This window comes from Pelophylax lessonae (assembly GCF_965119305.1).
Source record: "Pelophylax lessonae genome assembly, chromosome: 4".
Taxonomy (NCBI): domain Eukaryota; kingdom Metazoa; phylum Chordata; class Amphibia; order Anura; family Ranidae; genus Pelophylax; species Pelophylax lessonae.
Window position 1 is genome coordinate 171,848,358 of NC_138771.1, and position 12,035 is coordinate 171,860,392.

Here is a 12,035-nt window from a genome sequence, read left to right on the forward strand (position 1 = left end):
GTGGATCACTCCAATACCTCAAATATAAAATGGCACTGTAAACTTATAAATATAGTGCAGAAATAATAATAATAATAAACAATATGATAATTAATAATATATAACACTGGTGATGATAGTGACAGTCCATAAAAAACGTGACTAAAGTGCAAAAAAGTGCTGCATTGAAAGTCTCTTTAGTGCAATAACATTCAGTGGTGACTCCTGTGGCCCTCTGCTTCACCCTTCAGTGCTCAAAGGTAAGGTAGCCCACTTACCAGATGTAGTTGATTCTTATGGCGTACGCCAAAAAGAATCAAAAATCGCTTGTGTGTTATTCCTGGTGTCAGATGACCCGGTTCCATGTTGAGCCCATATGCACTCGGGATAAACAAGAAAAGAAAGAGCTCCTCATAGTGTGAAAAAGTAACGTCCTTTATTTTTCACTCGAACACATGGTATACACACTCTTCATCTTAAAAGTCATCCAGTAAAAAGTCCATAAAACACTGTGGTAAACTCCAAACGTGATAATAAAAACTAGTGCAAACTCGCAAGTAAAAACGGTGAGGGGTCACAGCAAAAATGGTGGGTACCCGCTGAGGGGTCTCCTAGTAGATAGGTTACCGCTGCTGAGCTCCTGTGGTGCCTCGCGGCACGATACAACAGGACGCTGGTGAAGCTCCGCTGTTGGCGCCTTACCCGGAAGTGGTGTAGTCGGCGTGCGGTCCAGCAATGGCTCAGAGCGAGGCAGCGTGCGTACCAACTTGACGCGTTTCGTCAGAGATGTGACGTCTTCGGAAGTGGTACGTGCGCTGCGTGTCAACTTGGTTTTATGCGGAAGGATTCTATTGAGCCCGCCTTTCCTCCCACCCTAAACAAAAGAATGCCAGAAATAAAAAGAGCAGCGGGGTCCCCCCAATCAATACCAAAGCCCTTCAGATCTGATAAGGATTTTAACCACTCCCATACAGGGCAGTTACACCCCCTTCCTGCCCAGGCCAATTTTCAGCTTTTATCGCTGTTGCATTTTGAATGACAATTACGCAGTCATGCAACACTGTACCTAAACCAAATTTCTGTAATTTTTTTCCACAAATAGAGCTTTCTTTTGGTGGTATTTGATCACCGCAAGGTTTTTTCTTTTTGTCTGCACAAAAAAAAAAAAAAAAAAACGAAAAGTTTGAAAAAAAAAACGTTTTTTTGTTTATGTTATAAAATTTTGTAAATAGATACGTTTTTTCCTGCACTGATGAGGCCACACTGACAGGCACTGATGGGTTGGCACTGATGGGGGTGGCACTAATATGCAGCACTGATAGGTGGCACTGATATGCAGCACTAATTATCACTGATATGTGGCACTAATAGGTAGCACTGATATGCAGCATTGGTGGGCACTGATAGGCGGGACTGATGGGCACTGATAGGCGGCACTGATAGGCAGCACTGATGGGCACTGATAGGTGGCACTGATGGGCACTAATAGAAGGCACTGATGGGCAATAATGGGCACTTGTGGGTGGCACTGATAGATTGCAATGATGGGCACTGGTGAGCAGCACTGATAGATGGCAATCAAGACAGCTCTGATGGGAAGGGCACTGAAAGGATCCCTGAGCCCATCCCTAGTGGCCATGGATGGGCATCCCTGGTGGCCATGGGTGGGCAATCCCGGGTGGCTCTAGTGGCACCCCCCCAAGGGTCTGCACTGGTAATCAATGCTCTGATTACCAGCACAGACCACCCACTGTCAGGAGAGCCGCAGAACGGCTCTCCTCTACTCGTGCCTGTCAGGCACGAACTGAGGAAAGCCAATCAATGGCTCTTCCTATTTACTATGTGACCAGCTGTGATTGGACACAGCAGGTCACATGGTAAAGAGCCTACGTCAGAGTGACACACCACAGCGCCGATCGTCGCTCTGCTGGACGTCATATGACGGCCAGTCAGGATAATGCAACCACTTTGCCGCCGTCAATTCGCTATAGGGCGGGTGGGAAGTGGTTAACAGGAACACCATAACAAAATTAAAAATAAATATGGTGTGGGGGTCCCTCCCAAATCCTTATTGGAATCTGGAAGTACCCTTTAACAAGGTGGCCCCAGATTTCCGCTCCCTCCGTTTGTGAATAAGCATGGAACCACCTGGTATTGTTCATGATGAAGAGGGCGCTCACTTATCTCTGCATGCTCTTATTAGGGTCTAGTATGGATTTTAGGAGGACATCTATGCTGCTTTTTTTCTCAAGTTTTAATTGCTCGCATTCTTTTGTTTACATTCCCTGCTGATAGCTGATGAGTCATCTTTCGTTAAGGACAAATGCAAAACAATACTACATCGACCAGGATCGATGGATCAGCGCTCACTGCAATCACATAATGAAGGACTGTACATAATGTTATATATGGCACATAGTCATAAATCCAAAAGCATCTCTAGTGGAGGGGCGGGCCAGCCTGACAAAGGAGGTTGATCCTCTGAAACGACATTGCAGCCCGCCCTCTCCACAGTCTCAGCTGTCTCCTGCCGGCTTCCGTGGAGGAACCGGCAGTGTCTTGTGACGCTGCATTCAGCTTGCGGCTGTGCGCCGCGGATGTCCCCAGGAGGAGGAGTCACAGCAAGATCCCCTTCCCTCGGGATCTCCGGACCATCCACTCCCCATCCTCCATCCCTGGATCCGTGAACACACCTGTAGCTGGGTGCTTGCGTCCCAATCACCCCTCGGCACCTATCGTTGGGGATCCATGCTTTTCACCTGAATGCTGATGTTGATTCTCTTAAATGTAAGTGCATTGCAATAAATTTGTTTTTAATTTAAACACTACTCTGACCTGGCGCCCTTGTTTCGATTATTTTGGTTAAGGACAGGAAAGGTCGGTTTGCTGGCCCGCTCCTTAGCAACCAGCTTTACTGCCACAAAGAGAAAAAAAAATGCTGGGCACCACGCTTAGCAGCTTTTAGGAGCGTTTAGAGAATGCAGCGTTTAGGAGTGTTTATGGCGAACAGGGGGTGATCGCGGGTGTGCTGTGTCCCGGGACACGGTGCAATCCTGATCCCAACTCTGTCAGTGTGAGGCGAGGAGAGACAATAAACAGTACTTCTTGTTTACATGTGATCAGCTGTGATTGGACACAGTTGATCATATGGTTGTATTCTGCAGGCATTACATTCATTCACATAGACTATGTTCTTAGTACTGCAATTAATGAAATCTCTTATAGGGAATTCCTTGCTTTTAATGGCATAAGATAATAAACGTATGGTTCCTACTGTGCAGTGTTATTTTCGTCAACAAAATAGTTTTCGTCAAAAGTTTTCATCAGCTGCATTTTTACAGTGATTAAAACAAAGCAAAAAGTACAGCACATTTTCATCCACTGACAAAAACTATGACGAAAATCAATTCCGTTAACATTGACGAATGAAAACCAAATGAAAATGTGAGGCAGGGATGTTTATATTCGTGAACTAACTTCCGGTTTCCACAAAGCTCCACCTGCTTAGGCTCCCAGCAAGCAAGCGACTGTGCAGCCAGAATTACAGGTCTCAGAGTCCTCAGATGACTGTCCACAGACCAGAGCAGCACTGTGCATTACAGGGCTCCTGAGTTGCGATGAGAGTCCCACTCCCAACTCATGAGTCACGATAATGACTGTCCATGTCCAAAACAGAAGCACCCAATGTGAGTGTGTACATTACAATTATAGGCCTGAGGCCTCCTCTCAGATCACCTTCATCCAGAGCACTGTGTGTGTATTACAGACCTCCTCTGACCAACATAATCCAGGGCTCTGTTCATTGCAGGCCATCCCTCAGACCTGAGACCACCATCCAGCACTGTGCAGTATTACAGGCCTCTCAGAGTCAGACCATCATCCCAGAGCACTGTGCATTACAGGCCCCCCTCAGACCACCATCCAGAGCACTGTGCAGCATTATAGACCTCTCATACCACCATCCAGAGCACTGTGCAGCATTACAGGCCTCTCATACCCCCATCCAGAGCACTGTGCAGCATTACAGGCCTCCTCAGACCACCATCCAGAGCACTGTGTAGTGTTACAGCCACCAACCAGAGCACTGTGCAGCATTACAGGCCTCCTTAGACCACTGTCCAGAGCACTGTGTGGCCTCCTCAGACAGACCCCCATTCAGAGCACTGTGTGCAATGCATTATAGGCCTCCTCTTCAAACTATTCATGTCCAGAGCATTACATTACAGGCCTCCTCAGACCACTGTCCAGAGCACTGTGCAGCCTAACAGGCCTGCTCAGACTGTCCAGAGTGGCTAAATTTGTATCTGTGAGTTTGTTAAAAATGTAATATCATTATTAATAACATGATAGTCAATTTTTTATTTCAAGAGTATATAAAGAGTTTGGAAATTCTATAGAAATTCTTAAATAATGCATTACAATTTAACTAAACACATTAGATTTTAGTTGACTAAAATTATTTTTTCAACGAAAATGTACTGGAGATTTTACTTGACTAAAACAATTGCAGATGACTAAAATGGGACTAAAACTAAAATGTAATTTTATTTAAAGACTGTGACTAAAACTAAAACAATTGCAGATGACTAAAATGAGACAAACTAAAATGCCATTTTAGTCAAAAGACTATAACTAAAACGAAATCAAATTTGATTCCAAAATAACACTGCTACTGTGTTTGTCACAATACCGACAAGTGTTTAACCCGCAACTGTAGGCGCCAGTAGTACTCAGCCAGGTTCTTGGTTGGATGGATGACTGGTAAAGGATGGGGGACACAGAATTGCCAAGTGTGCCTGCACACTAGGCAATTACCTGTCCCCCAGCCTTTACCAGTCATTGTGACAAACACAGTAGGGACCATAAGTCTGTTATATTATGCCATAATGGCAAGGGAATCCCTACAAGAGGTTTCATTACTTGCACTACTAAGAATGTAGTCTATGTGATTAAATGTAACAACTACAATATATAGGATGTACTTTTAGGTCCTTACATACCAGGATTATTGTAACAAGCAACAAGTGTAGCACTGAGTGTTGGTAGTTTTTTCCTTTTATTTTCAGCACAATGCATATGAATGGGAGATAGATGGACTTAAAACTACAGGAGCCAGGATCCCTGTAGAGAAAGGAAAAGAGACTGAACTGTGCATTGCCCTGCAAAAAATGAGATACTGGGGGGTCTTTGCTGAGGAGCAGCTGAGTCCAGAGGACCTGCTGTGGGATGTGCTACAGCCATATCTGAGAGAAAGAGTCACAGAGAATGGAATTGCTGTTGATGCCTGACTGCCTACATCAGAGGGAAGACAAACCTGCTGCTGAGGCTGCCAGCACATGCCAGAGACTGAGCCACATGTGTGAACCAGAGCTTAGGGACTGCGCCTCCTGCACCTAAAATCTGGAATTGCTAACTGTCAAGCATGTGAAAAGGGACCTGCCACCTGCTAGGAGTGGTGAGAGTAGATGCCACACTTAACCCCTTGCTACATCCATTTTCACTTAGATTGTTCATTACTTAGCAGCCCTGCAGCTATCCACCACATACTCCTAAAGAGACAAATTATTGTGCACCACCTACAGAAAGGCCCCAACTGACATCAGCATCTGGGGTATCAGTTTAGATTGCACTCAAGAACATTATCTCTGCATTACTTGGGTCTGATTTCACTCTTTAATAATTACTTCAGTTACCACTTGATTTGACACTGCCTCAGTTTAGTTAATTCATCCTGTTACAGGCCAGTGTCCACCTTACTTAGTTCTGCAACTTTAAAGTGTTCTATTGCTTGATGTGAAGTCTTGCATTGTTTACCTGCTATGATACAATACACATTCACTCAACCTACCATTTGGCAGTTTGTGGCCTAATTTCAGTGTATTATTATACATTTGTGACTTACTAAGGCTTAACTTATGGTGTGAGCAGTCCTCTACCTCTGACTGTGTGTTAGTGGGAACTGAACATTTTTTAGAGTCATGGCAGAACAGGGGACCCATCCTTATCAGTGGCTCCTGCGGGTGTATGGTAAGTGCTACAAAATTAAACTTTCCTATGGCTTTTAGATTAATTGTGGCTGTTGTTTTTATTGTTCGAATCAGGCTCGATACAGCTTGATAAAAACAGGTGTTGCACCCAAACTCGAACAAGCTGTTTTATTTTTTCAAATAAATCAGATTGAGTGCTGCTGCTGTTGTATTTAAGTTAATCAATAATTTAACCTTAGAAAAAATCAATTACACATCCAAAATATAGCACAATGTGAGTCTTTCATTAGATCCTGCCAGTTTTAAACTCACTGTGCAGGAACACAAGGAGAAACAGGTATTCAAAACTGTAAGTACAAAGAAATTGGTGGGTCCAGATGGAGTCCCAGGGAAGGTTGTCAAGTCATGTGCAGAGAATTTGGCAGTGGTTTTCAGTAAGATCTTTAATAGCCTGAATGACCTTAGCTGAAAAGAATAAAAGGGTTTAGTTCCTCTTTAAAGGATAAGTTCATCTTTTAAAAAAAATAACAAATGCATATCTTTTTGCAGGTAAAATAATGGCATTGTTCCTGTTTCTTCTTGCTGGAGGCTGTCATTTTGCTGAAGACCAAAGCCCCCGAGCAGCAGTAAGTCTTTAGGCTGTCAGCAGATCTGCATCTACATTTTCAACACAGTGCCTAAAAATAGAGAGAACTAGAGCAACTGAACATGTGCAGGGTGAGACAGTGTACTACTTGATTTTAAACAGTATAGACACTGCTTTTTAATGTTTTGCATAGCTATACCTGCAAAAGGGACCAGCATGAAGTGATCTAGCGGGACCTAATTTTCTGGCTAAAGCTCCACGCTAAGGGTTTTTTTGGAAAACAGATCTAAGGTGGTTAAAATGGGCTGATATTCCTTTTCTGAGTGACAATTAAATATTAGATCTCTGCAGGACTGTGTGTTGAGCCCCCTTCATTATACTTTATAATTTTTACATACTATTGTACTGTACTATTGTACAAACAGCAATTTTACATTTTCTGATGATACTACAGTGGTCAGTTGCATTTTAAAAAGGGATTAGGAACTTTACACAACAGAGGTTGGCAAGATAGTTAAGTGGTGTGCAGTGGAGGAAACATAAGCGCCATACTAATTGCAGCATAAATAGGATTTTATTTGGATCACAAGAGAGTTACTCACAGGGTAAAATCATCAGGGGCAAGTAGTTTTAGCACTGCAATACCTCCTTGTCAGTGGAACGATGGGTCAGGATGGCCTTTTGCGGCTGAGACTCGGGGGGACGCTGCCGGTGGAATGCGGCACTTCCCAGAGCCGTAGAATGCATGGGTGACTCATTCTGGCGTCACTTCTCAGATGTGATTGGATGTCGTAGGTGACGTGTGAGCATGCACTTCTTCTTCAGGCCTGAATTATTATGCCTTCTGAGATTACCTAGGAAGAATGGGCTAAGTGAGAAAGTATTAGAGAATTTAGATCATTCATCAATTGATAGCGTATTGGTGTACTGTATTTTAGTATGGTATCCAAATTGTATCGCAGCTAACAGGAACTCTTTTCAGAAAATAATCCACACTGCTCAGAAAATAGTGGGTCATAAACTCCCCTCACTAGTGGAAATGTATGAGTCTCTCTTTGTAGGGAAGAGAAAATAATAAGGGATTCATTTCATCCTGGCTATTACTTATTTGAGTTTTTACCATCGGGCAGATGTTATAGGAATATTAAAGTTAGAACAAATAGGCACAGAGAACGTTTTTTTTCTGTGGGCTATCAGGTCCAAAAATATGGCAATTAATACAAATAAGGCAACCAGTCAAAGCTAGTGTTTTGATATTTTAGGGATATTTATTATTTTATTTTTTTGTATAACGTTTCATGGCTGTGTGTGTGAAATTGTGTCTGTATTTTTCTACAATGTGAGGAGCTACTTTTTGAAATCTTGCTTTAAATTTTATTTGCAATCACAATAAATCTTATCCTTATTTTGTTTTTTACTACATACTTTTAACAAAAAAAAAAAAAAAAAAAAGCTTGATTGGCAAGGTAATTAACGATTTCATGGTAAGTATCATCAAACAGCAAGTCACATAGACCACAAAATAAAATATCCTCCATTGAATGCTACATAGACTGAGCTAATCTTGACCAAGCAAATTAAAAAAAAAAAAAAACAGTATACAAAATTATCAAATACAATGGATCCAGGAAAGTATGAGCCAATTGTATATAAAATGTGTACCATATAGACAGACAAAAAAAAAAAAAAAAAACAGCTGATATCATTACATTTGCTACTTGATAAAATGCGGATTACAGGAATACCAACACCAACACTGGTAGAAAATCGAATGAGATAGATCTAGTTACACAGGGAGATGATAAAAGAACCATAAAAGTTCCCATAAACCTAAAAATAAAGGTCCCATTTGGCATCAGAAGGGGTTTTAGAATCATGAGGTGTGTGAAACATATTTTCCATCAACATGACACCCTTAGGATCACCTGTGAAAAGGGTACCACTGTTGTTTTCAAATCTAAGGCTATTGCCTATTGCAAAGCCACACGGACAGTATGAACCAGTTTCACAGAGTGACTAGGAACAGGTCAAGAATGTTGGCAAATAAGAGACAATGACTGTACATTAGAGCACCTTATTTGCCCACCAGTGTATTCACTAAGGAGAATACTTATTACCATGTGAAAGATATCCCCTACATAGGGAAAAAAAAGGTCATTAAATAATTGGGGATTAAGATGACAACGGATGTCGACTCTTTGGTATCGGAACATGACTTACCCTTTCTGTCATCCCTTGCCTCCAAACTACAAAACATAGCCAAAACTGAACTGTCCTGGTCGGGACGCTTGGCTACCTTAAGATTATGCTTTTGCCACAACTAATCTCCTTTTTTTTTTTTTTTTCTAATCTTCTTATTTAGATCCCTACCTTTCTTTGTCCCATGGTTTTTCTTTAAAAAAGCACAGTCTTTAGTAAACAATTACCGCTGGAGGGGAAGGAAAGCTAGATGCTTTTAGCAAGCTTACAGTATCCAGGAAAGCGGGAGGTGTGGGACATGTTATCATTAGAGGCTATTACCTAGCATCTATTCTTGCGCAAACCAAACACTGCTTCCCCCAATTCAATAAAACACCTTGGACATATCTGGAGAGCTACCAAAATCCTGGCAATAACTTATATCATTACCTATTGGCAAGCTCCTTTGTTGGGGGGAAATAGGAGCAATTTGTCTCCTACCATTAGAGCCACGACATATGCCTGGCAGGCACTACTGAACTCCTCTCTAAACTACTCCTCTAGTTCAACTATACACATGCCTATTTTAGGGGTCTCTCAGATTATTCCCAACATATCTCTAACCAAATGGAACTCAAGGGGAATCACAACATTGGAAGACCTCATGATAGGACCAGCGGTTAAAACATTTAGAGCCCTACAATTGGAATTTGAAAATCCCCCAAGGGAACATTATTCATACCTACAGTTTGCACACTTCATACATGCAACAAAATCACTTAATGTCTCCCTTCCTTGGTCCCCGTTGCTGACTGTTGCCTGCCTCCTGGCTCGGCTTCCATCTTCCGCTCTTGTGCCCAGCTGCTTCAGCAACCTGTCCTGATGACTTTGACTTCCAGCTCAACCCACCTAGAAGCGGACATAACCAGCCACTGGTGCCACTCTGTGCTTTAACACTCTCTGTCTCCACATTCAGGTGTGCTGGGCAGATGCATGAGAGGCCTGTATAATGTTTCAGTCTTCACCAGGTACATGATAAGTGTTTTTATATGCCCCCATTAAATGTTAAATTAAATGGAGAACCCTCTCTCCACTGTATGTTCATATATTTATTTATTTTTTTATTTGTTACATTGGTACATGTTCCTGATGCCAGTCCCAAGCCATGATGCCCTTTTTGTCAATCACTATCTTTATCTGGTGCAGGTGTCAGTAATTGTGCAAGACCTTCCTTAATTAGGCACAGGCAATGTAAAAGGCACCATACTGCCAGAAAAGAGCCGTGATTGTTTTATTTCTCTTGCTGATTATATTTTAGAAAATGTTAACATAACAGAACAAAGAACCTTTCAAATGTATCCTGTGCCTTTTAGTATTTGTTAACATTTGCAAGCATATACCACAAGGTGTACAAGGAATCTATTAGTCACTTACACTCCTCAGGACCAACATGTAAATGTCAACAATGTAGAGCCAATGGCATCTTAGCTGATCCTTACACGCTATTGATGTTAGTCCTAAATAAGTCCTACATGTGGTGGAATCGGTATAGTGATATGTGTGTCCTTTATTCACATTAAAAAAAAGCATCACAGGTTGGTAAACACCAAGCTGGATATCATAGTTATTTTTTCCAGCAGTCTCTTTTTTTTTCTCCTTAGGCTGGCCATACATGTTCAATTTTCTGATACAATTTTCTTTTAGATTTACCTTAAACTATATGATGCAAGAGCCTGCCTAATTGGATACAATCAAAAGTTGTTTATTTTTGACCTCATATTATATGGATTTTGGTAAATCTAAAGGGAAATTGTACATGTATGGCCAGCCTTACTTTCCCTTTACATAAAGCTTTGTGGAATGTCTATCATTTTTCCAATGATTTCTGCTATCTAGAGTGAGCATTTCTACAGCTATCTCAGAATTATCATTACCCTCCGTTTTGCTCCTCTAACTAAACAGGACCATATTATTGTTGGGGAATTAAAGGAGAAATATGGGATGGGTTAAAAAAATAGCACATTTTACCATCATCACAAATTCGTTTTTCTTCTTTCTTTCCTTTGTTTATCCACCAGGTGCTCTTCATCTTTCATGTAGCTCCCAGTTAGGGTCCATTAGGTGTTTGGAAGTTTAAAGGAGGTGGATACAACTTTAATAATCCACCCCCTCTCTGTTCCTCCTTCTGCGGAAGATGTAGCTGAGCACACATCCAAGCAGCAAACTAGAGCGAGTATATTGGTCACATGGCTCTGCTTCCATGGTAATAGGACATCACACAGAAAAGAGAGGCTGCTTGGCAAGATAGTAACCATTATGCATTCACTGCTGGAACAGAAGTGGCATAAGCATGCTTGGATCTGGGGGGTGGGGGGCTAAGGAGGGCTTCCCCCTTCCTTCCATGGATGCTGTGCCTGCTGAGCTACTCCTATCATCCTGACACTGCACACAGGACACTCATCAGAGCTCTTGTAGAGAGTCTGCCTGTGCACAGTGTGTTCATAGACACAGCCTAGATCTGTACAGTGTATAGCTGCCTGCTATGCTGCAGCTCTGACCTTTGAAGTTCTCAGATCAGAACAGCTGTGCTTCATAGCAGGTAGTTATATACTGTACAGATCAAGGTTGTGTCTATAAACACACAGTAGATACTCATTCACAGCACTTTCCGTGACTTCTCTTAACTTACAAACACTGAAGTGCTGCTATTGCTGCTGAATTCTGAGTACTCAAAATTGGGACAGCCTGAAGAGGCGGAGACAGATGGGAGGAAGGAGGGGGGAAAGGAGGAGCAGCAGAGTGTGCTGTGTGAAATCAAACAGTGGAAATGAAAGAAGCGGAATCCAGACTAGATTGTCGGCATGACACTCCAGAGAAGACTGTCACCTCTCCCACAGGTAATTACTTCTATTTTAACAGATAGGTTGCACTTTTAAGAGGGGTGTGAGGATTTTAGGGTATTAGCAGCTCACATAAAACTGGTGTAAGCTAAAAAAAAAAAAAAACAGGAAACCCATACTTCTCTTTTAATGCTTACTGTCTTTGGATTAAAAAGAGTTTGAGTTTTTTTTTTTGTTTTTTTTCAAACAGACAAGATATACTCCACACACACCTGAGACACTTAGCAATCCATTGCAGAACTACAAATACATAATAGCTTAAGACACGGTTAGGCCCCTTTCACACTGTGGAGTCTGTCGGCGGACTCAGTTTTTCTCAGTGGGGGATCGATCCGCCAATCCCCCGCTGAGCAGGCGGATGGCAGCTCTGTCTCTGCTCTGTGTGCGGAGACACAGCTGTCAGGT